General features: G+C 37.7%; 1 long non-coding RNA gene across 3 annotated transcripts in view; it reads left to right on the top strand.

Annotated features, from left to right (window-relative positions):
* The window catches only part of LOC116714145 (uncharacterized), a 132,321-nt gene that overhangs the window by 85,146 nt on the left and 19,893 nt on the right, over nt 1–27,282 (top strand). The window contains exons 3-5 of one of the 3 annotated variants that reach the window (XR_004338014.1): nt 5,883–5,925; nt 10,233–10,379; nt 18,321–26,453. This is a non-coding gene — a long non-coding RNA (uncharacterized LOC116714145). Of the gene's footprint in view, nt 1–5,882; nt 5,926–10,232; nt 10,380–18,320; nt 26,454–27,282 lie in introns of those variants that run through there. The other 2 variants (XR_004338012.1, XR_004338013.1) reach the window with 2 other exon arrangements.

Below are 27,282 nucleotides of genomic sequence, written 5' to 3'. Positions count from 1 at the left end.
CTGACTTTTGCCTACATGTAATTTATTGTTAATACACATGAATGGTATGCTTAATTTCAATATTGCATGTTGTAAAGCCTTTATTATTGCCTTATTAGCTGCTTTGAGATGACCAAATTTACGGATGATTATGATACTGCCTCAATCCTGTTAGTAGCTCGATTCTAAAAGTGAGAAATATATACATTATGAACAAACGATTTAGTAATAAACAAATCTGGAGTTACTCTGAAAATGTTAATATTATATACTGTATATGACTGTTTGAAAAATAACTTTTTATAAAAAATGATTAAGATATAACCTACAGAATCACTGGGAAGACTTTATATGTGGAAAGTTGGGTGGAAGGAAAAAGTGTGGTAGAAAATGGTGCACAAACAACAGTCATTTAGTGGCCTTCCACGAGACATTGACTGTGGTGTGTGGTTAGTGCTTTAAGAGTGATCACCCACAGATGTATCCAGATCCTGGGGTGGCGTTAGTTTTGTTAAGTCATCTCTGAACCAGAGTTGGAGAGGTGTCTCACCTTGCAGGGGACAGGGACTGAGCTACTGCTCAGAGTCTGGAGGAAGAGTGGAGCATCGCAGGTTGCTGAGGTTCAGTGTTGGGTTTTTGAAGTCAGTGATGGTTTGAAGGTCAGAAAACTGGAGCTGAGTGAGACCAGAGCTAGCAATGTTGGGCGAGCCCTAAACTGTTCAGTCCATAGGTATATAGCAGGAAAACATTTCTGCATTAAAAATGTGTTTTTTTCTTGGTTTTGTGTAATGCTAACATTTTCTAAGAAATTGAAGCCATAATCATATAAATAAACAGAACTTCATTACTGAAATATTTCACTTTGAACCAAAATAACACAGTTTCATGTTTAGAATTTATTTACCAAAATAAGTCAACTTTTTGATTACATTCTAACTTACATGTTGAGATGAATCTGTAAAGTCATGATCAGAACAACACTGTGCATCATAAATTCCTTTCATCTTTCATATCTCGTCTGATGCCTGTTCTTAGTTTTCATCTAATTTCATACCTCCTGACCTTTAGCTTACTTTTTATCATCTCTTGCCTTATGTTGCTTCTCTGATCATCTCAGAAATGTTTCTGTTTTTTTATTCTTAGTTTAGCTCTAGGCTTTGCAACAAAATGGAAGAATAAATGTCCAATTTTCCTTTTAAAAAAGCCAGAGTTGGTGGTGAAGTACTGGCTTGTGTGAATGTGTGCGTCTGTATGCAATATGTAGCAGTGTGGAGGACTCAAGTCCCAGTGTATTCAAGCCCACAGATCACAGAAGTTTTGAAAATCTCCTTGATCATTTCCATTTCTAAAATAACTTCCTTTGAACATTCCAAGTCACTTGTGTGTGCGTGTGTGTTTTTTTTTTCTTATTTATAAAGCCTATTTAGACAATCAAGGAGTTGAAAAATAATTAGGCTCCCATGCATGCGCTTGGACATGTACTCCCTTTCAATCAGTTAAAACCAGCTGTTAATTAAACTTCTGAGCTGCCCAAATAATTTTCTTATTAGACGCCACGTTCCTCAGATCTGATGTCAGAGGAGCACATTTTCTCTTTGGCTGCGTCTTTCAGTCTGTTTTATTTCCCACAGAAATCCCACTGACCCACATAGTTGATCTCAGTTTTGAAGTGAATAATATAGAAGTTAAGCAGAACGGAGGCTCTATTATTAGTCGCGTCTGAGCCTCTGTTTAGGTGCTGCTGTGTGTTGCCGAATTCCCCGAGAGGAGGCATTACCATCTCATTTGGGTAAGGCTCAGATTACCTCACACAGCCGAGTCGTTTTATGTGTCGGGTTCTGAGTTGTCAGTGCCGAATGTTTATTCTAGCATCTAAAGGCCCGGCTCGTCCGGATCCATTTCTGCGACATCACACATGACAACTTGTGATGCCACCTTACTGATATTTCCATTGAAGGGGACTCTCACTGTCAACAACACTGTATTGATCCTCAGGACCATTTTAACATCCACCTCGCACCCTTTCACACACACCTGAGTGACTGCGGATTGAAAATGTTTGCTGATAACTTCGCTGGAACGTCTCCTTCTTTAAGTCGTCAGTTGAGGCGTTGTATGCTACGCAGAGAGAGGACGATGCAAATCAATTAAATTAATATGCAACACTAATGTTTTCATCCTGATTAAAAGGCAGTGGCATGATGAGCAATCAAAACAAGAAATAAACTACATGGATTAAAAATTTGCTTTTAATTGGGTAGATGAAAGAGGTAATTAAATGCAGTTGCGTTAAGTCTCTATTTCAAGTCAGCCAGTACTCATTTATTAAAAATGAAGACATTTAGTGATGCGATGAATTGCTCTTTTCACTTTCGTTTCAACATTTATGACCTGAAATGTAATTTTCCTTATTATTTGATCAATTTTAATTATTGTTGTTTTTTGGTATTTTCATTAGTTGAAATGAACTTGGGTTCTTTGTGAGAAGTTTTCAGTTGTTTGTTATAACATCCTGCTGAAACTAACCCAATGGAACCACTTTTCTGAAGTCTCTCTCAGCAATATGGAAATGTTCGATAATTTGTTTATTTAATAAAAGATCAAATAAAATACAACCCATGCCCAATGTTTTTGTTAGCTCTAGTGTAGATCTGTAAAATGCCCGTCATTAAGTTAATCTTTAAAATATTTTAATACAATAATATTATGCAAAAATAAGATCACAAGTTTGGGTTCATTTTTTAAGATGAGGAAAAAAAAAATCATACATTAAGATATTATTTTTAAGAAAGTGGTGCCAGACATACTGGTTCTGTTGGCAATTAAAGCATGTAACTGAAGCATGTTTTAACTCATTCTTGACCTTCTTCAGTTCATCAGAGTGTCTAATTTGGTCATTAAGGTTTTTTTCCCCTGGAGTGTGACACAGAGGCCTGTTTCTCGTAGCACTTGTCTTTCTTCTAACACTGAGGCACTCCTCAAAATGGGAAGGAGAAGAGAACCTGACATTTGTGTAAAGTTTGATGTGCATTGATGTTTGCAGTTTAGAAATATCTTTTCCACATCTACAATCTAATGAGTATTTAATGAGTTTAAGACAAGCAGAACAGTCACAGCGGTGGCTGGATGATGACCCATGTTTATCTTGCCACTAGTGTTCAGGGTGGTAAGGAAGGAACCATTCTGCTGAGTAACTGAAGCATAGACTGGTATCTTGGAGTCACAGTGTGGCTCAACTCGGCTCAAATATACTCTACACAGTTAGGGTGATTTTCCATTTCAATTAAGTAACAACTCTAATGGAATAGTCGTATAGTTGGGCAGTTGCAGAATCTGAAAAACTATCATTATTCAATCTGGATGCATCACGAACAAAATGCAACAATGGAGAACATGGAAGCTATGTTAAACATTCTGCTCCGTTTGTGGATTTTTGGTAGATTCAGTTGCTGTTGTGAGTCTTTAAAACTGTAAGGGAGACTCTCGTGACTCAATCAGCGGCTTCACCCCCTCGCCAATCAGTGATCGGCAATCTTTACAGCCTTACTTTACACAATTAGAACCCCAATGAAATAGGTTCCAAAAATAGGGATGTTTCCACATAACTGTTACCAGTGGAAAAGCCTCATAACCATTTAGAGCCAAGTTAAATCACGCTGAGTATGTGCTAATGGAGAAGGGCCATAATTTTCTAAAACAGCCATCCTTGATACCACATACCAACTGGTTGTTTGGGTGACATACCAAAACAAGAGAAAAATATTTTCTGTCCTACTGTTAAAACCTACTGGAGCTTTAAACTTCTGCTTTGGTTAGATAAGAGTAAGATTATACACTTTTTAGCAATAAACACTGCAGGATGGATATGTAGATCAGCACCTAAATTCCCACTGTTGCATGTTGGAGGATATGTGATGCTGTGGGCTTCTTTCCTTCAGGAATTTGGAAACTTTGTTAGCATGGCATTATGGACAGCCAGATATTTCAGGGGATTTCAAATAAACTATGGACTAGCAGAAACAAGTTCATGACTTCATTTTGTAGCAGGATATCGATCCAAAACATACAATCAAATCAATGCAAAAGTGGCTCCTCAGGCTGACAATCAACCTTCTTCTAGTCACCAGACCAAAATCCTGTAAAAAAAACTGAAGTGTGAGTTGAAGAGAGGAAAACTCAGGACTCTGGATGAGGCAGAAAGATTGTGAAAGGAGTAATGATCAAAGATCGCTCTCCGTTTGTGCTCCAACCTTCTGAAAGGTTATAGGAGAAGGCTAAGTGCTGTCCTGTGGGCTAAAGGTGATTGTACACAGTATTTACAGCAGGTTTTTCCAGTGTTAAGAGCAATTATTTCTTTAGATGGGATTTTTCCTGCACTTAAATGACCTCAAATTAAATGTTAGATTTTGCAAATTTTATTAGAGACTATTCTACTGCAGTAACAGATGCATTTATTTGAAACACTATATGCATCTCATTTAGATGATATGGTTTTATTCTGAGTTTTGCATCATGCATTCACTTATAGGAGCCTGCGGGAACAGTTATTAACATATGGTTATATAAATGTTCAGATTTGCTTACAGCTAGATCAGAGTCTGTTATTTATTATTAATTTTGGTTTTTTCCTAAACTAAACTCCCCTGCAGCTGTGCTTTCAGTATAATTCATTGTAACAGCCTCCCAATGCGACATTTTCATTAAATTAGTACTTCTCTAAAACATCTGGACCAAGACTTTGCACTGGAGCACCCCTTAAGATAAATTTTATTGCAGTACTGTTGCATTAGACTGTGTTAGAGTTGTGGACTATTTTTAAATCGGTGTGACAAGCAAACTGGTGACTGAGTTTGCATTTCGTACTTTCAGCTGTGCTCATGACAGAAGGAAAAAATAAAAGTTGATTACTTTTCCAGTCCCTCTCTATCTGCTGTAACAGTTTCTATATTAGGGATCACAGGATGCTCATTTTGGGGGGTGAAATAGAATTTCCGAGGCTTGATGGGGTAACTGTTGGGGTATGAGGAGCAACAAGCTTGACTTCCAGAAGATGTGCTTAAATTTGTGCAACAAGACCAGGCCATGTCGCTCTGCGATTGCACCAGCCTTACTCATCAATCAGAAATCAAAGCTTTGACAGTGATGAACATTAAAGGGAGGCCGCTTGGTTGTCCTGTGCCAAGAGGCTTCTTTTTGCTGAGCATATTAAATCACTGTAGGCTATAAAGAGTCTCATCATTGGTCATGTGGAGGAAGATAGCTGTTTCTGAGTAGGAACATGAAGGTTGTTGGGCTTTAATAAGTCATTGTTTTTGAAATGTCTAATTTAAAGATCTGTTATTTTTACAAAGCAAAACATTTAATGTCCCTAAGCATCCAATTTACTTGCTGCAGAGAAGGCAGAGTGAACACTGCCAAAGGACAGATGAAACTTCATTCCAGCTTGATTTTTGGAGGAAGGCGGAGTTCGTAAACTTCAAAAAAATAAACTTCACACAGAAGAAAATGAATAAATCCAATAAAAGTAACCAAAATGTCACAGCTGCCAGTCGCAGGCTGCATCAAAAATGAAAGAAAGAAAGAAAAAACTCTTCATCCTGATTCCACTCATCTGCATTTAGGTGTGTTGTCAATGTTTTTCTCCGCCCCCTTTTGGGATTTGGACTCAGGCAAGAAGTCTGTTTATCTGAGCAGCCAGCAGAACCTCAACAGAGAGTTTTTCTGCATTCAAGTGGTGTCTTCAAAATCTTGACGAAGTCAGAGTTAATGATCAAACTAGCTGGTGTATAACTCTTTGATCTGTTCCTGTAGCCACCCATTAATAATCACATTAGGCTCAGAGTAATTTGTGCCCAACATTGCCTAATTATTACCTGTAATTGCTCACCTTTTTTTTCTTGCAGACTCTTGAATGCCTACTCATCTAAAATCTGGATGTATTTTTGGGTATGTTGATGTATAAATATGTGAAAGACTATCTAAATCTTGCAGTTTTGAAGTAGTCTGTGGTACTTTATTATCTCAGACCAAAAAGTTTGTTATGCACAGCTTAGAAAGAACATGCCACTTTCACCCATCCCTCTTTTTCACTGCATTCTCAGCAGATGCTTAGCAAGAGACTCTGTTTCTCAAGATTGAGCTGGAACAACAAATATGTGCAACAGAACATCCATGCTCCATGATGTCAGTGGCGATGTTAGTGGGAGTTGGTGCATTTTATGCCTTTGCCAGGGTATCTTAATTCCTGTGCAGAGGCTATGATTTAGTCTTTTTTGTTTGTCCCTGGACATGTTTATGGGCTAATAGGCCTTTGTAAGCAGTACTCTATTTATTTAATACAATTGTAGTGCGAACAGAAGGAATAATAAACAGGCTGACTAAACATACGATTCTTCTTTTGGGCTGAGAAAACCCTGTGTAAGGACACAAAAGGGGGACGTTTCCACAGCGGAAAGTAAATTCTTTTGAAGTGGAACTAATCATCTGAGGGATGGTTCCCGTTGTCCTAACAACGCAGCTGAATTGGAATGAGCCTTCTTTTTTGTGGAAGATATGTTTTCTCCTTTTCATTCAGACCTGATGATGATAGTAGTTTCACGCCCTGTCCACCCACATTGTCCGTCCAAACTTCTTTGCAAGATAAGTCTTTACTCGTAGACGCCGAACGCACGGCGGGTGACTCCTGGGCTGTGACGTCAGCCTAACTCCTCTGTCTCCTGCTCTTTCTCTCCTTTTAATGCCGTTAGGATGAAAAGGGGAATCTCCGAGTGTGAAAAGATGAAAGCTCAAAACAGTCCTTATATCATAATAGACCTTCTTTACATAAAGTCGGCCCAATGGTTTGAGTTTTTGCTGCTTCTGGTTCACCTGAATTTTTATGATGATGCCTTTTTATGTTAATTGTAAAAGAAAATAGTTCATTTGGGATAGGAAGATACAAAGAGTAACCGTAGAAAAACAACTTATTTAACAGGAATAATGCTTGAATGCAGCATTAAAAAAAAATCCTTTTGCATATTTAAATTTTTACATGGAGAGAAAATACATTTTGAAAATTGACTCAATTTAAATGAACTCTGCCCAGATAAAGACAAACAAAATAACATTTAAGATTAGAATAAGATATCAGATAAATAAAAAACCTACAGTTTTTTATACAGAAATATTGGCTTATTGAAAGATATGTTTAATACTTGCTTAAATGTTGTTACTTTAATGAGGTGCTTGTAGTAAGACATAAATAGTCTCATCAGAATGCATCTTCAAATTTTCTGAATATGACTGAAGGTATATATAAATGCCAGATATATAACATAACTAAAGTGCATTGTTTTTAGGCCTTCATTACAACAAAACAATACTTACTCCTAATAACCGTCTAAAAACCTTTACTTTTAATCAAGCAATCCATTTTCTTTCAGTGACTGTTGAGAAGCTATGTGTTATTTAATACGTCAAATAAAATTGAATCGTTTTTTAATAAAAAAAATAAAACTGAAGACATGTTGATTTCAAAATACAGATTATATTTGCATAATATTATCTTTTAGCAGATACCTGTCTCATTTCCCATTAGAAATAAACTTCGTAATTAAACAAAAGTAATGAAGTCTCCAGGTTGTATTAATTACAGGAATCATGTGAATATCATAGTGCATATTGCTGTTTAATACAAATAAGCATTTATTGACTGAGCCCCTAAAAGCCCTCGATATATGCACAGAGAAATCTCCTTTCATCTGAAGCCGTAGCGATGCAGCTTTTGTACTTCTCACCATCTGCCTCAGACAACTAAAAAAGGTAACCTTGCACTCCTGACCTCAGACTGGGGGAAATGCAAACTTGTACCATTCCAAATCTTTGTCTTCACACAAGCTGTAAAGCTCTACCTCTCCTGAGTTATAAACTATTGGCCTCTCTGCTACTCCAATAGTCATCCAGCCGTTTTATTGTCTCAATGGGGGGTACAGGGTTCAGGCAGCAGTCATCGACTGAAACAGAGGTGAACTCTTTGGGGGGAAGCTTCCTGGCCACTGTGCCAACATATCAGTCAAGATCTGTTGAGACATGAAAAACAAAGAGACTGAATTCCTTATTGCACACTCACACAATTTTTCAGTGGAAAAATAAAAGCTGCTATTGCTTTTGTTAAAATCCTTAAATATATCTATATCCTCATCTTGAACACACATTTATTTGAATGATTATCTTCATGAGTAGGGCTGAAGATTGAATGACAACATTATTATCGCTATCTAAATTAAGGAAAGATGAAAATTTGAGCAGTTTTCAGATGTTTTTGTCAAGCCCCAGAACTTATTAGATTTTTATCATTTGTAGTTTTTTTTTAGAATCTCAAAACCTCGCTACTGTGTTTTCCTGCTGATTATTTATACAAAGTTCTTAAGACTACATTATTTATCATTTTTCTCACAGATGATTTATTAATTGCAGTACTACAAATAAGGACACCCAATGAAGAAGTGGTAACAGAGTTAAATTATGTTGTAAAACTAAGAGAAAGGAAGTCTAGCTAATCAAACATTGTTTCATCTCCTTCCCACTGCAATAACTGTAGTGAATCATTAGTATCAATGAGAAGCAGGTGGCAGCCAAATGAGCAAAGAGTTCTCAGTCAAAACTAATTCAAGCTGATAATGTATTTGTACTTAGGAGTCATAAATCTACATGATGTTCAGTTATCGCAGCAGCTATTCACACACCAATTAAAGGCAATCCGGGCTACTGATGTGATATTTGGCAACAGTGCGTTTGCTGTGATGTCACACAGGGGTGGATCCCTGCATGCAGTGACAGGAGAAAGACGTCTCTTTCTTCCATCCCAACAGCAGGATTACCCTCCGCTCTTTTTCTTAAAGGGTTCGGAAGATGAATCTGCTTTATCTCATCACTTCGTTGCCTGCTGTGTTCTGAATGTTTTCTCTTAAAGCCTCACAAGCGCCCTCGCTACAGCACTGAGTGTGGAAAGGTTACGGCAGGACGCACCGCATAAGCTCATGACACACTTGAATGTAGGCCATTTTTAATTCTTCCCGGTTGGCAAAGAAATTCAGCCTGTTAGAGGATGCAAACTCGGAATCCTCAAGAAACCTTATTTATTCCACTTCCAGCTGGAAAATGGCTCGCTTTAAGGTCATTGCAGGCTCTCTCTGCAGTTTAACCATGGATGAAAGGGCTGACGGACCAAATATTCACAATTAAACCAATGCTTTTCTGGTGACAGAGATGCTGCTCATGCATGAGCTGCACTGTCTTTAAATTGTCCAAACATTCTTTGGCTTGCTGTTATTTTTGTCATTTTAGCATTGCCATTGTCATCACTGCGAAGTGGGAGCCTGGGAGAGGACACCAGCGCTGTGCCAGTTGGCTCAAGCAGAGAAAACACAAGGCAGACACAGAACAACTCTAATATTCATTGTTCCAGACAGAGTCCATTTTTTTGGCCAGTGTATTTTCTGAGTGTCCTGTTAGTCCTAGGAAATGTTCAAAGTGGTGACTTTAAAACTACCTAGAAGAGTGCAGCTCTTCCAAGACATTTTATTACGTGTAAAATATATATTTATGCAGAATTCTGTTTATGAATTTTTTCTTTTGCATCTTGCCAAAAAGACCGAGGTCATTTTATTCAAAGTTATGTAACGATAGGAGAGTCATAGAACTCCTAGATCAGGCCACAGTCATAAATGATTGATACAATGATGCGCTGTTAATATGTACAATATGGCTCACTGCCCAGGGCAGCACAACCTGGGGGGCAGTACAACTTGGAGTGAGAGCTCCAACCATTTTTTTCTTGCTTTTTGTTGCTTGTCTAATCAAAAGGAAGTGGGTGGTCCTTTGGTTATGTACACTATATGCACTGTGAGAACATATGGCCTCACACTGGGTCCGTGATAACGTTGGCATCTGATTGTCAGCGCTAAATTAAAAGGACTACATTTGATCATGTTTCGTTCAAGATATACATGCTTTACTGGTCAAAGATAGACTAACAAAGGCTTTATGCTTTATGAGACCTTTATTTGTGAAAACAAATTTTAAAAATCTGATTTATTTTTTCAGAACTTTGTGGAAATATAGTACGTATTCTAACATCTGCAAATTCTTTTATTTAAACCATTCCACTGAAAACAAGACTGTATGTTTAATGTTTGGACCTGTACAGCGGAACCCCCGCCTATTTGTGGTTCAGTATTTATGGATTCATCTTTTGTCGGGTTTTTTTCCAACAGCTATATGGAAAGACAATGCAGCCTGGGGAGCTGAAAAAGTTAGTGCAATGGCACTTGAAACACAATTTGCTGGCATTTATAAAGCAGTCAGTCAAGAAGAGCCATTCCTTTTCCCTGGCGCTGATTGGCTACACCCCAAGAGTGAAGGTAAAGAACACTGTCGATGTTAGCTTCTGTGGTACTGATTAGGTGGTTTCCATCTTGTGTAATAGTGCATGTTAAGGCATAATTGGTTTTTGAACTATATAAGTAGGCAGTTATAAGTGTTTTTAGAGGATCTCAGATATTTGTGGATTTGAGCTACTCACAGGCAGGTGTGGACTAATACCCCGAGTTATTGACTGTAAACCTGCTCACTGGTATAAAGTGTTTTGTTGTGTGCAATAAGTTGTCTCCCAGAATTGCCCTGCATTTAAATTAATTAAACAATTTTTTTTAGCTAAAAACGACCAGCTTTGACAGAGAAAAGCAACCCCACAGCATCATGCTACCGCTACTATATTTTGCTCTACTGTAGAGTTAATGTCTTCTGAATACAGTTTAATGATAATTTTCCTCCATTTAAAGCATTTTCCATGTTGGCTGTTTTAATCTCATGTTGCCTGAGCATTTTCTTTAAAATATTGTATATACATTATATACTGTATATAAAGCCAAACAGAAAATGGGTTTCTTTCAGTAAAATGCTTTCTTCTTGTCACTCTTTTGTTTTTTTTTTAAAGAGCAGATTTCTGGTGTTCATGGCTAATATCTGTCCTGTCAGTAGATTCTCCTACCTGAGCTGTACATCTCTCAAGCTCCTTGGATACTTTGGCTTTCCTGATGAATAATCTCCTGCTCCATTTTGGAATAATGATTTGAACAGTGATCTGTGAAAATAGCTAAACTGTTGATATTTTTGTCATCACATGCTGAGTTACATGCATCTGTCAACAATCACTGACAAATGTGACTGTATTTACTCTATTTTAGTAACTTATGAAGTCAGATAGATAGATAGATAGATAGATAGATAGATAGATAGATAGATAGATAGATAGATTTTTCTATGTACTTCCTTCAATATATGTTACACTAATCCAGAAGTCTATGTAGGTTATAATGCAGCTTTATCAGTTTTCTCCTCATAAGCCTGCAAATCTATTCTCCCAGTGGTGCTGTGCTTAGTAGACAATAGTCCTGCAAATATCAGGGGCCAAGTCATTATCTACTGCTCAGCAGGTGTAGACATTATTGAAGTGTCGAACTAATGATATGTAATGAGCTCTCTGTGACACATGTCTAGCCACCCTTACTGTCATGGGGCCCATTAATATATAACAGCATCATAATTAGTTTTGTTTGAAAGCCAAACAGACGCTTATAAATCTTTCAAGCAATATTGAAGTTGTGTTTACACACTGCTTGCAGTTTTGCAATCTGTGCATCTTGGGCCAAAGATACACATTTTTGGTCAGTTTAAATTGTGCATCAATAGTTCCATAGTTTTGCATCAAAGGTTTTTGCGTAGACAAATGACAAGTGGCCTGCCTGTGTGTACAGTTGTGTGTGACTAATTTCTTTCTTTCAAACACCACAATTCCCTGACAAGCAGAGGGATAAATCATTAGTGTTAGTCTGTTTGCTATCCTCTGTAAATTCAAAGCCAGCGACACAAACACAAGACAGTCTTAAAAATTTATATTGGAAATGGTTTTTGATGTTGTGCCCCTCTGCAAACACTTTCAGCTTTCTGCAGGTCGCATAGCAACAGCAAACAAAGGCAGGGCCCATCTCAAGTTTCCTGTGGAGCGGCCAGTCCAGCGTGCCTTTGATCTTGACTGGGAAAATAGCTGAGTGGGCACTACTTGCATTTGTCTTTCATTTACTCTAGGCCCCCTCCACAGCCTCCCTGTTCTCCCGAAATGTTCACTAAAACTGCCAAATCTTCATCTGTCCCCAGCAACCAGGACCCCTCCTGGATAATCAGCCATGGCAAAGAAACCCATTTATGCTCCACTTGGTTTAAATTGAGCATTTTTTTGTTTAGTGGTATAGCTTCTACCTATATTAGGACTAAATTAGTCAAAACCAAGTTTTCAATTTCTGTTATTTGTGTATTTATTCATTTAAAAGGGACAACTTCCATTATTTATGAGACAAAAATATGATTTTGACAGAAAAAAATTCCAATTATTTTTGATAACATTCACCAAGTTCCAAGAACCACATTATTATTGCTTTTTATTACTTATAATATTTCTTATACATACGGAATATTATACAATATACAATTATACAGCTCAATTGATAAACATGCCCCTCTGCAGTTCCTAAACAGAGGGAACTTGATTCATTTCCCATTATTAGAATCATTTTGTCACAAACTGTGGGCTTCATGAAATTGACAAACTCTGCAGGAAAACTGACAAACCTTATTTATCTATTAAATGCTTATATTTAATTATGTCAAAGGTTTTCTTTTGTTAAACAAACAGAGCCCTGACAATCCCAAAAAGAGAGCAAGAATGTGAGTAGCACAGTGGAATGGCTCTGCAAACAAATTATGTTGCATGGAACCAACAGGAATTTCACTAATTTAATTAGCAACTTTTTTTTGAAGACATTATTAGTGAAGCAGTAATTAATCTATAGTTACAAGTCAACACAGAATCACCAACCTTTATTATTGGAATCCCCATTCCAGGCTTCATTGAAATTAAAGGGTGTTAGCCTTGGTTTTTATTTTTTCCAAGTAGTCTCACTGCAGAATTTATTAACCTGTGCCCCAAGACACTGAAGTTAAAGCCTTGTTGAACACTTGAAGCATCCTAATTTTGCCTTTGAAACTCTAAGCATTATGAACTACGAACCTGAGAGAATCATTTGTATGCTCCAGACTTCCCAATGCCAACAGAAAACTGGGCACATTTGATTTGGATAGTCACAGGGCTGCTGGAGAGAGCTCCTAATTCGAAGCTGTTCAAAAGCAAAACATTTATAAACCATTTCTGAGTGTAAATAAATGCTATCAAAGGAAGTACTTGGAGACGAAATATAAATAACTCATATTCTATGCATTTACATGACCAGAGCTGGATGGTGTAATGCATCTTAAGGCTATTGAATGCAGTCTTAGTTTGCTCTCCTCTGCTTTGCTTTCATTGAAACAGCTCAGACAGCTCAGAAGATTAAACAAATTGAAGTGTTACACACTGTTTTGGTGTAATTTACTGTAATTGATGTTTCTATCTGGTGCTGAGGTCTTTAAAAGCAATTGCTTGTGTTTGTTGAAAGGCATGCAGCCCAGTAGGGTGTATTGACTTTGGCCGTTGACTGGTACTGCTGCATTGGCATCTGTTAATGCTCTCCCATTGTTTGACTAAATGACTAACTCCTCTGTAAAGCTGAAAGCACACCTCACTAACTACCAGAAAGGGACTTCAGAATAAGTTTATGCTTTTCACCACTGTTCGCTGAATTCTAGAGGGAATAACAAATTTACAAGCTGAGGAAAACAACATTTTTAGCAATGTACTTTATGGTGGGGTAAATTCTAACACTCTTTGCAGTCTTTGTTGTCTTCACCAAAGGCTTACAAAGTGGTAATCTAACATGGTTCATCCAGTGTTTTTGACTGAACCTTCCTTTTTCCAAATATTTGTATCAAAATATCTACAAAGAACAGCCTGATCCAGCATAACATGTTGTTTCCCAGAAATACGATCCTACAAGTTTTTTTGTCCACTGCATACAATAATGCAGTTTTACCATAAAGTCTAAAGTGCTTAGAAATGAACTCCATGTTAAACCCCAAAATATTAAAACACATCCATGTTTGTTTCTTTTGACTTTAGACATTGCATGGAAAATTCAAAAAGAAATTAGTTTTTTGTTTTTCTTGAAACATTCCCTGATGTAGCATCTTATAATCAATTATTTTAACTGGTAACAAACTTAAAACTATAAAGAAGATCCAAGAAAGACTGACTCAGGGACCAAACAACATAGAAAGAAATGCTGAAACCTAACAGTAAAATAAATCTTTGTTTATAAATAAACCCTGTTTTCTCCAAGCTATGAATGAGTCTGACAAAGAAAAGTCTGCATTCTGCACCGTCTGACTGACAGTTTCAGGTATTGAGTGACACCCTTAAAAAACTGACAACTATTGTTAGTCGAGCTCAACATGTAAGCTTAAAATTCCCAGTGGCTTTCCTGAGTCTTATAAAACTCTGTAACAAACTTCAACTCGTTGTTAATCGTCTCATTCAACAAATTACCTTGTTCTCTCCCACTTTCATTACAGCGCCTGTTTTAGCTGAATCATGAAGCTGTTTTTATTGTAAAAGCTCCTTAAATCCCTTATAAACTACCTGATCTGCAGCACATGACTGACAGATGCAGTTCTCGTCTCTCTACCAGGTAAGTTTAGGTGAAGTTTAGCAGCCAACAAAGTATTTACACAGGGAGTTAAATATGTACCTTTTCATGACAGATACACCCAAATCAGAGCTTTAACAGCATTATACATGCATAATAGAATACCTCCTAATTTTATAGTCTTTTTATGTGGCACTTGAATGTAAAATAATACTTATCTGCCTATACTATTTATATTACCTATCCATGCAATCAACCAAAATACAACAAAACTGTGTTTCTGTTTGCTGTTTGTGTTTTTCACCCTGCTTTACAGAGTTAAAATAAATCATTTGTTCCATGAGTTTCTTTGTGAGCACAGCTCATTCTAGCTGTTTTCTATTTTGGTTCTGTCAAAGCATGGAAGCTGAAAAAGGCTTTTATTTTCCTTCTGGATGCCTTTATAGAAATACCTGAGTTTTTTTATATGAAAAGGTCTGTCCTATCTCTTTGTGCTTGCTGTATTCTCTTCTGCATGCACGAAGCACCGCAATATTTGCATTGCTCAGCACCTGCACATCTACAAAAGGATCTATTCTATTATTATTATTATTATTATTATTATTATTATTATTATTATTATTATTTATTTATTTACTTGAAATGATCACAAGTAATTGAAAAGAACTGGAAGAAAACATGAACAGTGAAAGCTGATTTTCCTCATCTTCTCTTCCTCAAACCCAACTGAACCAGTTTTAACACATTTATTTATAGCAGGTCTAAAATTCTGAATCCTCTGGAAGAAGACTGTTTCAGCATCATGTGTCATCACATTACCTCTGACAAAAACACCCCAAAACAAAACAAAACATCCCTTCATGCTTGTCTGCACCTAAACCCACTTACTAAAATGACTGCAAGTGACACCTGACAACAATTTTAGGACAAGCAAGATATTCAGAACATTTTGAGCCCTAACATGCCTGTTTACTGTCACTTTAATTTATGTTGTTTGTCTTGTGGGCTGTCTGATACTGGGACACTGGCAAGTGAATCTTCAGTCCCACCCTGGATTGACGGGTTGTGTTTGTCAGGGGTGTGGCTGCACTGCAGCAATCTTAAAGTTGATGTTAAATGTCAATGTGACATCCACATAAAATGCCTTGATGCAGGTTTTCACATCTGAACACTGTTTTACTCAATTTATCGAGCATTTATAGAATTTAGTCTTCCTCTCCCACCTTACTTTTCTTCAGATATAAAATTGAATTTGTTATCAAACAGATATAACTTTGGCTGCATCCTATTTCAGCCCTTGCACATTATACTTAGGTTTTAGCCCCATATTTCTTAGGAGTATGATGTAGCTCTTTGTGTAGAGTAACAATAACACCTAATGGTAATTTCGCATAATTAGTTAACCTAACAGTCATGTTTTTGGACTGTTAGGAAAACCAAAGTCTATGTGTGAACAGGGAGAAGATTCAAACTCCAGGCCAGTATTTGAACCCGAGACCTTTTTGCTGCAGGTCAACAGCTTTTCCAGCTGCGCCACCATCAGTAAACCAAAGCTGTTACATTTATAGTTTTCTAGTAGTTTTAAGTTAAGCAGAGACTTCCCAACTCATGCCTGTCAAATGTGTTGGAAAGTTCTGCTTTGCATTCCCTCCCTGCTGCTGTTTCACTTATGAGTTCAAAATCTATGCAATTGGTGGCTGAGCAGTTTTAACCCAAAGGTGTTGCCGTAGAACAACAACAATGAGACTTTGTAGTTTGAGGTGGATCTACTTTCTTTTAAATATTTTTTTTTTCTAAAGAAGCTAAAACAAGAAAAGACAGCATAGTATTTCTTTATTTAAAATATAATGTCACAAAAAAGCTGAAAAACATTATAATGTTTGAGTTTATGTCTTAATGAAAAATATTGTACCAAATTTGTAAATGTTTTAAATAGATAAATATCCTCATACTCCAACAAAACATGAATATGCTTAAAGTATTTTTGAATATTACTTATATTTTGCTTTTTTAGAACAATTACATATGGTATAGTTCTTTTTTTTAGTAAAATGGCAATTCCTTCTAGATAAAAAATATTTAAAAATCTACATTAATTTTGAATATATCAAATCATATTTACATGCCAGTAGAATACTTTTGAGGTTACTTTTTTTGTTTAGTTTTTTATTCTTTACAAGTATTTCTATTGCTTGTAAAGCACTGTAAATTAAAAATGCTTATAAATCATTGTAATACTTGTAAAGACAGCAGAAATCAGTAAGAGTTAAGTAACTTTTGAGGGAGTAAAATAAATCAACCTGTTCGTGAATTTTATGCAGAGGTTGAGGGTTTATTCAGTGTAAAAATATTCCCTGGTATTTTGATTGATTTTATCTGTTAAACTGATGTCATTTACTGAGTATTTAATATTTTTTTTTATGATTATTTTTAGGGTTCTTATTTTCTAGTTTTGTTTTACTTATTTTCTGGTATATCTGACATTTACTAACTGTAAAATATATTTACAGTTATGATTATTATTTATTGAGCATGTTATATTGTGGAGGTGATTTAAGACTAAATTGAATCGTTTGATAGGTTAAAAGTATGAATATCCACAATAAAAACATTGAATTTGCAGATTTGACAATAATTGTATTTTTTTCTGTCATGCTTAACTTTTAACATGCATAAAGTTTGAGACTTTAAGGTGATTTTATCCCGATTAACGTGTTTGTTTTGACAGATGGAAGGAAATTATGCATTATAATATTTAAATTGACATCATTAGCATTTATACAATATGCGTTTGACATATGATGCAAACAGTGTTGCTCACACTAAACATACACACCAACAAGCACAGCATGTATGAGCTATTAAGCAATACATTTTCAAGATTTTCATCTGATTTTTAAGCTGTGTGTTTTTTCATTTCAGTTAAACTATTTTTAAGATTCTTCCCAATTTCTAGTCTTTTGCTCACAATCTCTTAGTATAGAAAAAAACCCCTAAATTCATGCCAATTTAGCATGATGCAAAGACAAACACCATCTCAATCTGTCAGCCTATATGCTATACACACACTTGGGAGAAAGCAGTGTCTGTTTATGCCATATAGATTTATCACCTCTTAACTATATGACATTTCTGGAGAGAGAGAAGGGAAAAAAAACAACAATTATGGCACAGACGGAGTGGGGGTGGGGTGGCATTTGTCAGTGCTCTCGTTGGGGTTCAAAAGTAGAATATAAAATGTCTGTCTTTGTCTAATCCAACACATTTTATTTTTATAACTGAGAAATCTGTTCAGGGACCCCAACATTTTTCCAACTGTCAGGGTGTCATTTGTCTGGAAAGGAAAAAGTGAAGCTGAATTCCCTCCCCCGGTCCGTCTGCATGTTGTGAGGTTAGCTGTTGCAAACATACAAGGTGGAGATGTGGATGTATGGGAGGTGGATTTATACACTTCAAACATTTTTCAGGCATGGTCACCCAGCCATGCAGAGAGCACTCTGTTGGATCTCCAGACCGGCTCTTTGACATTACTTTTGCCCTGTTGCTTCATCCTCCTTCAGTCTCTGCTGATTTTCAAGGAAGCAGTTGGACTTCATCGTATTGTCCCTCATGTTAACCTCTTTGTCCTCCACGTCTCATTCCCCTCACCCCCCCATTTTCTTGTGCCCCTATTCTCCTCCCTTTGCTTCTTCTTCTTTTCCATCTTCCCTGGATTCTCCTCTCCAGCTGCCCGCCCAGTGAAGCCGTCAAGCCATTAGTGAGTCCCAGCGATGATAATGAAACCTCGGAGGTGGTCTGAGCCACTGTGGTAGTGGAGCTGGAGCACAAGAGAAAGGTAGATTAGGATAATTACCTTTTCCATGAGGGCACAATGAAAAAAATCTCACTTCCTGCAGGCCTTGGTTGACAATGCAGTGCACAATAATCAGGTCTGACAGCCTTTAGCTGAAAAAAGATAGAATAAAAATTGCATTAAAGTAAGTTACTATTAGTTCTAATGACTAGCATAAGGAATATCACATATGTGAAAATGTTCCTGTTTTTTTTCCTGATTTTTCCAGGTTTTATCCACAGCCCCCACAGGTGTTTATTTGTTGTGTGTGCAGCAGTGGTTTAGGACCTCACACACACTATGGATGCCTAAAACATCACCGCTCTTACTTTGAAGAGCCTATGAGGTCAGGTTTTAAATTATAGTCTGAACCCACACCAGGTATTCCCACTGCAGTCCTGTAAATCCATTTTCCACACAATGCATTTCAAATCAAAGCAGCGTCACCGTAACACGCCTTAGGAAACATTAAGCCATAGTGCGCTACTTTCATGTAAGATAGCATAGCCTCTGTATGCTTTGATGTGCCCACTTTTTTAATGCTTTATTAATAATAACACACTGGCTTCTTCTCACATCACCACCAGCTTCTTGTCCTGTTTTTTCTCTTTCTGAACCACATCCGTCGCCCCATCCAAGCTGTGGCTGCTTTTCCCCTCCCCAGCCCCTCAGCTCTGTCACAGGATTGGCCTGTTGGTGTTCAGGAGGGGGATTATGGGGAACAGCGTGGGTCTTGAGATGAAGAGAGCGACAAAGGCCTATCAGAGGGCAGGAAGTACACAAAGCTCCCACATCATTGGCTGCAGAGGAAATCAAACACATCATAATTTCTTCTAGTCATTCCTTCTCCGAGTGCCGAGCTTTTATTTTTCCCACCCAAAGAGGAGGGGTGTTTGGCAGGAACTGGGAGGTGGGTCAGGTTTTGAGTTACTGTCAGTGAGTTTAAGTGTGTTTACTCTCATGTTTACAGGTCTGTAAACACAGAAGTAACCCAGGAATGAGCATGTAGACACTGATCGTACTCACCTCTTCCGATTCTGGCCAAAATACAAAGCAGCCTGCACAGTCCTTGTGCTGTCCAGAATGAACAGTATGAATGGGATGTCTGATTCATGCATGAATCAAACTTATTTACTTATTTAACCTTTTTCAGCAGAGGTGTTACTTTAAAACTGATGGCAAAGAGGCACATAATGTGATCTGTTGTTTCCCAGCTGATCCAAAAGTCTTCTATTTGACCAGAAGGCATGGCTATGATTATTTATTTATCTTTAATTCCATGCTCCATGTTGTCCATGTTTTCTTTATTTTTGATAGTATATGACTTAGTATTCTGGAGCCTAAAAGTTTTAGACATGTTTTTTAGTAACACATTCCTGGCTAACTGATGTCAGTGTTTTGTTTCTCATATGTTCTTGAATTTTTATAAACACATTAAGTTTCTAAATATATTAGTCTACTTTGTTGTCATACTGGTTCTGTTTAAGTAATGTCTTAATTTTACAGATGCAACAGGATTCAGACTTCCGTGTGATTAATAAAACTTAACCTAAGAATCAGGTTAATCACAATTAATTTAATAATTTGAAATTATTAAATTTTAATAAATATTAAAGTGATTTATTAATAATTTTAATAAATAAAATGTATAAATTTGTTTACACAGGGCGTGGTTATTTTGGAAGACTTTCTTCTGAACTGCTTTTTGTATTTACTCAGGTTTGTATCCTGAGATAAACTTCTGTTCTCCACCACAGATACAGGCTAAAATGATTAAGTAACACTGTTTATATAAATAATGCCACTCTTGTCAATTCAAGGTAAAAATTTAGCTACCACAAGCTGTTTTTTAATGTTAAATTAAAAATTGTATTTACTTATATTAAACAAGCTTAGTTTCGGTTGATTTTTTTTAAATATAAATTAAAATGTCAGGATATTTATAACAAGACAAAAGTCTTTTGCAACAAGAGCAACATGGATTTGCAGAAACAAAATACTTTCTTCAAAGTCTACTTCCAGTTGGAGGTGGAAAATGTGTCTGACTAACGTAAAATGCAGCCTATCAAAAACTAGGGCAGCTGTGTTTGCTTTATAATAAAAGAAAGTATCACCATCATAAAGATGGAGAGCTGAATCACTAACACTAACATTCTTACTCACATTACTGGTAGCAATTGAAAAACGTTTTAGACCAAATACAGAACCCTGATGCATACCTTTTGTAACAGTAAGAAAGACCACTGAACACACCGCTTATGGACAGAAAGCTCATTAGAAAACCAGTTGTGGGCTCAATCTGAAAAATTTACTTCATAGCAGAAAATATTATGATAAGTATCAAATGAGTTTCATAAGTGTTTGAGAAGCAGTTCAGATTTTAGTTACTAGCTGTATACTGCTTTGCGTTTTTTTTTTCCAACTATGCTAATATCCAAAATTGAAACAGTTGGAAGTGCAAGTGTTTTGCTAAAGCTAACCAGACAGACAGGATGCAGCCAGTTGACTTTAAAGTGACCGGGAGCTGTGAGTCCGGGCGCCAACCGACTCTCTCCCCTTCGCCTATAATAGATCTGAGTGGTCTGAGGGCCCTGTGGGGGCACCTGGCTCTCCTCCCTGCCATCACTGGCTAAATCGATCGTTGAGGCCATCTCAGCGAACAGACCAGGGGTCAGCTTCAAAGGCCTCCTGCCCACTTCCTGCCACCTGGTGTTCCATATAGGACGATAGGTACATTTTCTTTCCAGCCCCCACCCCCCGTTACCCTTCTCCGAACAGGTTAAGGACATGGAGCCAGTACAGCTCCTCCCTGTGATCTCCTGCTGCCTCCTCCCAAGCCACCCACATGCAGAGAGAGGGTGAGAGATCAGTCCCACACAAATACAACATAATAACACCACCATTTGATGTGAAAATCTGCTTTTGATTTAATTATAGCCCACAAATGCATATCTGTCTACAATGAAAAGATTTGAGAATTTTTGGCCAGAGCTACAGTTTCCTTTCTATGGTGCTGGTAGGTGTCATATGATCTTAAATCTCTTATCGAGAATGTTTCCCTTTCCATGTGTGCATTCAAATATCTCCTGATTTCGGTTAATAACAAAATAATGACATCAAAAACAAACATTTTCATGCCACGCATTTTAATCACATTATGATATGTGAGCATCTTCCTCATATTTTAACAAATCAAGTTAAGTAAAGCAAATGGTCTGTTTACACCAATCAGTCATAAGATTATAACTAATGCCAGGTGCCGTGAGTAATATGTTGTTATAACAGAATGTTCAGCTGAGAAAACCATCAGCATTGGTGTTATTTTGACATTTACCACAGACGTAAACAGTTTAGAAGAATATTCCACCCCCCTAACCCCATTTCCTCCCCTGTGGGTGCTTTAAAAGCTGCTTACAAAAATGGCTTAAAGAACATGACAGCAGATCTTAGGGGTTTAGTCAGCCTCTAAAATCCCCAGATTCTGACCTGATGGGATCTAATTGCATCTGTAATAAGAAACTCTGTCCAAAAAACTCCCCATGACACATCAAAGAGGGGTCAAAGAAATATTAAAATCTATTGTTTAGGAACTAAACATTTAGGATATCCTAAATGTTTAGATATTTTACACCAGAGCAGATGCAGAGCATCCTGAAAGTTTTAAATGTACTTTTTCACACTTCATCAGGTTGGAAACATAAACTTGAACTTGTTTGATTAGGATTGCACTAAACCAAAAACAAAGTAGGAATCAGTTGTGATGTTGAAAGAAAAAGACAGAGAATTTTCAAAATGTTTTAAAAAATAAAAATCTGATGATTGATCTCTCTTTGTTCTATTTCCCCTTAGTCAAGACAAGTGCAACCAGCTGTCTTCAGAAATCACCTAACTAGTAAATTCAACATCACCTGTGCATCATTTAATCTCAGTTTGCCACAAACTGAGGCAGACAATACAATAGAAGCAACACAGTGCCCTGATTAAGGGGGGTTCCAAATATAATATAATTTTATTACAATGTATGCTTTGCACACATTGTGCTTAAACAAAAGCAAACAAAATTCCTATCTCCTAGGCCCAAATCAGGTGAGATGTATTTTCAAGTGTTTGAAAATGAAGAACTTATAGTCATTTTTGGATGCAACATGCAGTTATTGGCTCCGGTCATATTAAACCTACCATGCATCAGTTCAAACCTGCTCATGTATAGAGCTACCTGTTAATGTACTCTAAGTGTTATTAGTAAAATAATTTTACTAATAATGCCAGGTCGTTGTTGTAAATAAGAATTAGTTCTCAATAACTCACATTGTTAAGTAAAGATTAAAAAAGAAAAATAGTGGGTGGGGCAACAAAACTGGCCCAGGGCCCACATCCTTTTAAATCCGGCCCCGGCCACAAGCCACAAAACGTAAGGAAAAGGTGTTATTGTAAAAACAAAGAGAAAAACTGAAACACTGTTTGGAAAATAACCCTGAATACATAATCTTCATAGTGAAACATGGTGGTGACGGCATCATGCTGTGGGGATGCTTTCCTTCCACACAGTCAAATTGATTGATTGGGATTGTAGAAAGATGGATGGTGGGGCTATTTTGCAAAGAAGAATGAGAATAAATGTCAGTTTCTCTACCAGCTCTTTGTGCAGAGCTAGTAGAGAAATGTCTGGCAGCTGTTTTGGCAGGAAAGGGGGATTCTACAATATATCGACTTGGAGAGGCTTAAAATACACAGCAGACTTTTTAGATTTTCATTTGTTTTAAAAAAAATGACAACCGTGAAATATTTCCTTCCATTTTAAAATGCCACTCAACTTTTGTGGGTTTTTACCACATGAAACCAAATAAAATACACCAAAGTTTGTGGTTGAAATGTGACAAAATGTGACAAGTTACCAGGGTTTGAATACTTTTGCAAGAGCATGCAGACAGTCATAATGTTATGGCTGATCAGTGTTTAACAGGGCAATAAATTAAAGCACTTCTTGGCTCTCACTTGGAGCATGTTTCGTTATTAACTGATCAACAGATCTGCTATGGTATGAATAACTCTCTCTTTCCCTGTTGGTCCCGTAACAAATGGCAGGGCTCTCGGACACACATTTGTGTCTCCATCAGGGCTGTCGTACAATCAGCTCCAAGAATACATATTAATCAATGTCGTTTTTTTTTGTTTTTTCTTCCTGTTCTTGTCTGCTTATTAAGCCCAGCCATCAACCAACCCCCCCTGCTTCCAATACGTTAGCGGATATCAGTATGTCCACTACTCTTGTGAACAGGGATGAGAAGGAGAAAAAGAGGGAGAGGAAATAAAGGTCTGAGGAGTTTGGCAAAGAGACGATGGAGGCTGAGACAGATGGCATGAAGTCTGCAGCACTCTGGCGTGGCTCGCCTGGTGCTAAAATCCTCCTCTCTCACATTCCAATAAATCCTACCAGGAGGCTGGGGAGTCTGTCACACCACTCCAAGGATCCACACGGCTCTCCTCCCTACCTCCCTCCCCCATACATCAGTGCCCCCCCTCCTCATCAGTGTCTGAGTCTCTGACCACTCCAGTATCTGATTTCTGCTTTTACTGAACCCACAGAACTGTCTGCATTCACTTACAGAAATGTATAGATGTGGATCTACTGATAAGATCAGCAGCAGCAGATGAAAAAAATAGTCTTTATGATCGCTCTTATTGAAAACTTTTGAGAGATGGCCTTTATTGTCATTCCAGAGTGCAAATCGTATTCTGGCCCAAAACATGAGAGAAACACTGTACAATCCATTTACATTAGAGGAAAAAGACATAAGAAGCTTTTTGATTAGTCTCACCAGAGCCTGCAATCAGCCCAAAGTCTTGAGCAGACACAGTCTAACCAAATATCAGCCTAAACATGCAGCTTGCAGTTCAAGGCTTCCTGTGGGTCTTTAAATCCAAAGTGGACAATAAGTGAGGCTGTGATTACACACTTAGCCCAAAGCCCAAAACTTGATCCCAGACTCCTCAGCAACTTCACATCCGTATTCTGAACTGCTGGAGCTTCTTTGAGTTTGCTCTCTTTTTTGCCGACTCAAAGTGGATCATCTCCTAAGAACAATCTAATTTATTTTACGCTCTCTCTCTCTCTCTTCCTCTCTCTCTCTCCCTGTGTTTCTTTCTGGCTTCTGTTTGTTCTAATGAATGACTTCTGAGATAAAGAGCTGCTGTGATGGGGTCACAGAGGGCCTCAGAATCACATTACTGTTAATGATAATAAAAAGAACAATCTGCGCTGAACGTCTTGGATGTTTCCCTTTTCTCCACCCGTATGGACGGGACGTTTTATCTGCTATTGTTTTCAGTGTTGTTACACATGAAAAGCGTATGAAATTAAAATGCATTCTAAATATTGTCTTGTGTTTTGATGTAAGCATTGTCTGTTGAAGATAAAAAGGATGCTCTGATAACGATAAAAAAAAAATTATACAGCGGTGCACCATCTGGGTAACAAAGTACAGAACCATGCACAACATCAGGCAGAGCAACAGGGAGCAGCATCAGAAAATATTCCCTGAGGTAACATTTTAAGTGCACAATGAATACCAAAAACACTTAAACTGCAAATATGAATTTCTAACAACTGACAGAGTTATTCTGGTGTAGGTCTTTGTTCGAGTCACTTCCACGTTTAACAGACTCAGATTTATGTTTTCTGCCTTTGCCGAACTGCGTAAAGCATAATTTTAAAAAATGTGCGGAAAGTCATTTTTAAAACATTAAGTGGGGACAACTTTCTTTGTGTTTAAACTAAATGCAGGCTCAATCGCATCTTCTGAAAAGCATCACATAAGTGCATCTGAATAAATTAGAAAAGAGTTGAAAAGTTACATATTTCAGCAATTCAATTCAAAAAGTAGAACTTTTACAATATGGGAAATATTACACATACTGTGATATATTTTTCCAGTGTTCACTTTGATGATTAAGGTTTTTTGACAAAAATTTAATTTATCAGAGAATTATTACACAGAATATTTGGTGAAGACTACTTGACTTACTCACTATTATTGACAAGGATGTAAAGCTACAAAAATCTCATTTTAAGAAAGGCTGGGTGTTTTCAGAGTGCTGTGTCCAAAGATATTTTTTGGAAAGTTTAGTGGAAGGAAAACTGTGTTAGAAAAATGACAGGGACTGGAATCAGTACTTCAATCACCACTGCACACTGACATATCTGGGACATGGAGTACAACTGTTGCATCTCCCAAATCAGAGACATCCCTTGAAGGGTTTTACCTAGAAAAAGGAGGAAAATGACTCGGCTGTGAAAAAAAATAAGATGAGCTGTAGGGCTCTATTAAACTAGAACTTCCTTAACACCTCTGTAGAACCCCAGGCTGATTTCCTCCATGTAAAGTAGGACTAATTTAGCAATTCATGCAAAAACAGCCCTGGTCTAAGGTAATACTTAAAATTTTTGAGAATCTGTGTCTACATTGGCTATAAATCATGAAATCAAAATGTGAAGAAATGAATATCTAAAGCACATCACTGTGTTCTTAAAGCATTTAATTCAAGTTTTCAATAAAATTCTATGTTATTCAGGCGCTTTGTGTTTAGATCCTTCATTGCATTGACATGCAGGTGAAAAACTCACACAAACAGCTTGAGAAACAAAGTTTTGAGCCAAAAACACTCAGCACATCAACTCATATCTCCAGATTTATCTTGTACAGGTCATCAGAGCATCATATGTAGAGGATATTTACATGAATGTGACATTCACAAGCGGCTCATTTGTGGCTTTCCCTCCCCCTCGCCACAGAGACACAGTTGCTGGCTGTCCTTCCTGCGTGGCAGGGCAGTGTGGCGTCCCCAGGCTCCTTGGCGCTGCAGCTGTCACCCACGGATGGGAAAGTGGTAGGGTCGGTGGCTCCGCCGCGTGGCTCCTGGCAGCATCCGTCCCACCCTGGCCCGGTGAAAGGCCAGGGATCAGGAGCCCAGCTTTGCGATGGATTGATCGAGTGCCAGCCCTCCATTAGACACCGTCAGAGCCAAAGGTCAGCTAAGGCCAGCGGATGGGTTCTGCGTGTGCAACCTATAGAGTGACTCATTCCCACATCCAGGAAGCCAGTCCTTGTCCACTTTGGCCACTCAGAATAGCTGACCTGTCCCTGATGAGATGATGCATCCCACTGAAATCGCATGTCCACTATCCTTTTTGTACTTTGATGTCAGCAGCATTATGCATTATTGCTGCTTTTAGTGATATTGCTATCTATCTCCTGCCAAATTAAAAGAGCCTTCCCTCTAATTTCCTTCAGCAGAAATTGTTTAATAAATGAGAAGGCCTTGATTTGCACTGATGATCACAAAGCAACACAATTGCTCCAAATTGCTCACAGAGTAGATGGTGCACCACATCGCTCTCATCACTGAGTGGCAACTGCTGCCTGGTGTGGTTTACACGGATGCAGCCAGGCTGTGAAAGGGGATAATTGTGGTGCTAAATGCTGTCGAGGCTGACAGGATCCATTTCTTGACTTGTCAAGGGCACCAGCGATGGAGTGGGTCATTCCACGGTCTGTACACACAGAGGCAGATGAATTTATTTTCACCAACATATGGGCACACATGTGAGCACACCGACACACACACACAGTGAGACAGAGAAAATCAGCCTCCCTCCACACAGAGATGATTGTCTCTTGCTTCTATCAGGTTGCATGTGTTTTTTTTCTGCAGCCATAGAGACCTCATCCTGGGAAATTGAGCAATTTCTGATTGAAAATAGTACCGGTAATTAGAGCACTCAGTATTTGCAACCACTTGGCATTGCATTAGTATGCAAAGCTGGCAGCCAGCTTATCTTGGGGAAAACGTTTGTTT

The sequence above is a fragment of the Xiphophorus hellerii genome, chromosome 23 (genome assembly GCF_003331165.1).
Source record: "Xiphophorus hellerii strain 12219 chromosome 23, Xiphophorus_hellerii-4.1, whole genome shotgun sequence".
Lineage (NCBI taxonomy): Eukaryota > Metazoa > Chordata > Actinopteri > Cyprinodontiformes > Poeciliidae > Xiphophorus > Xiphophorus hellerii.
This window is presented reverse-complemented; position numbering and strand designations above follow the sequence as displayed.